Raw genomic sequence first — 4780 nt, forward strand, 5'->3', positions numbered from 1 at the left:
GTCAATTTGTGGTTCCCAACTTCCTCCTAGGATTGTATCTAGGATTTTTACTGTATCTCTCACATACTTGTAATACAGGGCACATGGTAAGTCTTCAATAAATGGTTTCTGTGAAAGAAAAAATAAAATTGAGTTCACATCATGACAGTCTTCTTTCTCTCCTTGTCAAATAGGAAGTGGGAGAGTATTATAAGATATAGGTCATATTTACAAAAATAAGGTTAAATTAAATTTTTTTGAAACTATTTTCAGGATTGCATAATCCTTTGAAGTAATAAGTACTCTCAGATGTCACAAAACCATGGCTGGGACCCGCCAATCTCATATAAAGAAGCTGTTCTCAGTGAATGGCAAGGAATACTGGTCCAACGTGTGAACAAGCATTGCCTGATATGCACCCATAGCTTGGCATCCCACCTCCAAGCACTGCTTGGCTCTGCAACAAATGTCAATAGCTTTGTTATAAGAAAGCTGGCGTCAATAAGATTTTAGACAAATGTGTTCAAATATTAAACCTCTAATTGTATTATTTAATAGTGATACACTAGTTTGCAATTATCCATGCTAACTGGGAAATAGTTTGCCAAATAATATTCAGATATAATTGAAAAAAGTCTCATTTTAGTTGTTTGTTATTACCTCCTTCCCTTCAAACATTTGTAAGTGCTACTAACAAGGAAAAAAACTGACAGATTTTGACTTTTACCTCCATCTCCTTTTCTCCTCTGATGAACATGTTCACAAGCAATAAAACAGATACACACTAAAAGAGAATAAGAGACAAGAAGCAGAAAACATGAGGAGCCAGACTAGATTCCTAGACCCAGAAAAAGGCAACACTGGCAATGATAGCAACATGTCATTCACTCACCGAGAAAAGAGAACATGGCACTAGAAGCTCAGTGATGCTAAACTTTTAGGGAACAACTGTTTTTACTCTATCCTTTATATTTTGGTCCATGGAGGGTGCTTGCTTGCTCTCGCTCTCTCTCTCCCTCTTCCCCTCCCTCTCCCCCTCCCTCTCCCCCTCCCTCTCCCCCTCTCTTTCTCTTTCCCTCTCTCCCTTTTCCCCTCTCTCCCTCTTCCGCTCTCCCCCTCTCATCCTCTCCCTCTGTCCCCCTCTCATCCTCTCCCTCTCTCCCCCTCTCATCCTCTCCCTTCCTTGCTCCTTACTTCCCTCCCTCCCTCCCTCCTCCTGAGGGTTTCTTGGTAGCTAAACTTTGCATTAATGGTTCTCCTTATTTTTCAAGATAATAGCCCAGCTGAGCTGGAAAGAAAATCCAACCACAGTTGCTTTTCTAACAGTGTCGATGGGCTCAATCTTTAACCAGCCGTTTGTAGTTCTCACTGAGCAGTGAATTAAACCAATACCTGTAGGACTTGACCCACTTCCCATTATCATTTGAGGGAAGTTTTCTACCATTTCTTCATTTCACGAACACAGCCTCTGATATAGTCAGTTTCCCTGACCAGAAAGCATTTCTTTATCCCCTCTTAGCCTGGATTTTCATCTGTACTGATTCTGACAAGGATTTTCAATTTGCTAAATGAAACATTTCCAAAATATTCACTGAAAAGAGGAAGATAGTCTTAAAGGGAACTCACAAAACCACGGGACAAGTCACAAGTGACATCGTGAGTTTTCTTGGGCCCCAGGTCATTTCAGTCGCTAAGGCTGATGCATAAGATGCAGAGAGAAATACGGTCCATGTGATAAACTAAAAAGCAGAACTAGTGATCCATGTAATATGGCTCATGCTTTACAATGGAATGAACCTCACAGGCCCTTTAAGTTGGAAACATCTGATGAGACATTGCTTCTAGGTGTTTTGTGGATTTTAGAATTCTGAAAGCATTTGGCGAGTGTGTGTGTGACCTTAAGCTATACGTGTCTCATTTGTGATGACTGATTCAAAAATGCAGGGCCTTTATGTTTGAACAGTCAGTGCAGCTAGAGGCTTAAAAAAGGAAAGGTCATTATTTTATGTAACTTTTTTTTTTAAGAACATGTGAAGGGGGCTATTTGGGGAATACAGTCTGAGCAATCCTAATGACTCAGTTGTGCCGATTTAAACTACGTAAGTTTTCAAAGTTTGTATTTCCTATTTTTAAATATTCTTCTGCATTTAACTTCAATTATTGTAACATGTATCTGCATGCTAAAGAAACCAGCACTTTAAGAAGTCAAACAATGTTTACAGCACTCAGAGGACTCTCTAAAGGATCCCATTGGTTTGTTTTTCAAACATAATAAAGTTATATAATTACTGGGGTGTATGTATATGTTGATGTGCAAATAACATATCTTCCCACTAAACATGCATTTGTTTCTCTAAATTTTATACCGAACATAGGATCCTGAAAGGCACAAATGACTCAGTTTCATCTTTTAGATCTTCCTGCCTGGCACCGGTGTTACTGTTGGCTAAGTGTTTACTGACTGCTGAAACTAAAGCCAGCATTGCAGGTGTGTGGCACTCTAGGAGATCTGCTTTTGCATATTGCTTTCACTTAAAGAGAACACTATTCCTTCAAGCAGATAAAGAAGTTACTCTCTTTGTCATGATTGTTTCACGGTTAGAGTCAGATAGGTTGTCTTGCTTTAAGCTGTGTTTCAAAGAATTTTTAAACCGTTTCTCTCCTCCCTGGCCTTTAATGCCTTAAACTAGTGACAGGCCCAGTGGGGAAGAAATCTGGGGACAAACTGCACTAATGGATGACTGCATGCCTTTACCTTAAGTGCTGAAATAAATAAACAACTTCAAAGAGAATACAGAGAGGGAGGAAAAGGCTAGTGGAGGAAAAGGGAAGGAAACGTGGGTGAAGGGCATAGGGAAATGTGAGTGAGTGGCACATGGCTCCTGAGATGGAACTATAGCACTACATCTAATCCAAAAAAGTTCATAAAGCACTCTCACATATATCATTTCACAGTTATTAGATGAAGTACAGAAGATCTTGATCTCAGAGATGAGAAAGAGGATTCAGAGAGATTGAATATCTGCCCAAGGTCACACAGGTAGTACACAAGTAGTAGAGCTGGCACGCAACCTCCAACATCATCATTGTCATCACCACTGTCATCATCTTCACGCCAGATCATCATGTTTTCCTCTGAGCATGTGACCAACCCCTATACCATCCATTTGCCCAGTGTTTGCAGACACCAATTAAACAAATACATTTAAGTGCTACTTAATAAAGGTGAATGTTATTGAAGGGAAGGAGAAATTTTGTAAATATAGCGCAAAATATCATTATTTTCTGAACTATAAATTGTTTATATGAGCCACAAGCTCTGATAGATAAGGCATTAACATTTTGAAATCTCTCACAATGTATATGTAGATTGTCATTATATAAAATAACAACAACAAAAATGACGTAGCATTACAGTGTGTTAGGCCCCATTTGTGTCCTTTGCAATCTATGAGGAAAGAACTATGACTATCTTTGTTTTACAGATGAGGAAACTGAGGCATATAAACTTCAGTAACTTTCACAGAGTTATACAGCTGTTAAGCAGTAATATCTGAAAGCATCCTGGCTCTGAGTCCTCTCTGAACTGTATAATTTTATGTATTACTTTCAAAAGAAAGTAATTCTAGCTGATTATATTAGCTCAATCATTTTAAGTATCAGTATCTATGTTATTATAAATTCATTCATTCTACACTATATTCTTGACATTTTTTAATTGATAATTCTTGACAGGGAAACCATTTCCCTTAGGATACTTAAAATATTTGTTGTGTACATTTTTTCAGTCATGAAAGTAAATAATAACACTGGTGTAAAAAAGAAACTAAAACATTACAGAAATACATAAAACAGACAGTTACAGTTCTTTGTAAATTTAGCTGGCTCCCACCACCATAATTACCATTAACATCAACTCACTTTAAACCATCTCAGTTATAATTAACTCACTTAAAACTTGATTCCTAAGCTTTCAGCAATGCATATTTACAGTTCTCAGCTAATTGTATCCACTTAAAGCTTTTCCAGCAATGACAGCAGGTAGGCAACCCCAGATAAATGCAGCCTGTGTGATGAGCATTTCACCAAAGCTTATTTATCCTCAGCCATCAGCCTGCTCAGAGGTCCCCTTCTGGGGTCCAGGTCAGAATCAGCACAGTTGTGCCAAGTAACTTCCGGTGGTGGCTTCAACTGTTCTGAGAGGAGACGGAAAGCAGGCCAACTGAGAGGAGCTACATGGAGCAAGGAGAAAGGACAGGGAGAAAGGAACACAGCAGGCGGACCAAGAGACAATGCTTTCATGATCTTCAAAGCAAACTGAGAAACCCATTTTCTCTTCCTTGCTGGGAAACTGGCTCCAAAGACAATTCTAGAGGAGAGACTCCCAAAATATTTGGGTGAGGTTAAATTCATCCAAAATATACTAATTATCACTGACTATATGTCAGGTACTGTGTTAGGTACTAGGAATAGAAAGACGAGCCAGCTAGATGTATTTCCTGACTTGTGCTTACAATACAACAGGGAAGACAGCTATTACATAGCCACAAAATATCATGTAAAATTGAAACTGGCATCATTGTTAAGAAGGAAAGTGATGCAGTGATATTTTGAAAAGGATCTCGTGGATGACTAAGTTGCTGTGTGCTATGGGTAGGGGGGAAAGTTACTCATTATTTTCTTTTTATTTTTATTTTTTTTTTAAGATGGAGTCTCGCTCTGTCGCCCAGGCTGGAGTGCAGTGGCCAGATCTCAGCTCACTGCAAGCTCCGCCTCCCAGGTTCACGCCATTCTCCTGCCT

Source organism: Colobus angolensis, unplaced genomic scaffold, assembly GCF_000951035.1.
Source record: "Colobus angolensis palliatus isolate OR3802 unplaced genomic scaffold, Cang.pa_1.0 Scaffold67, whole genome shotgun sequence".
NCBI lineage: Eukaryota > Metazoa > Chordata > Mammalia > Primates > Cercopithecidae > Colobus > Colobus angolensis.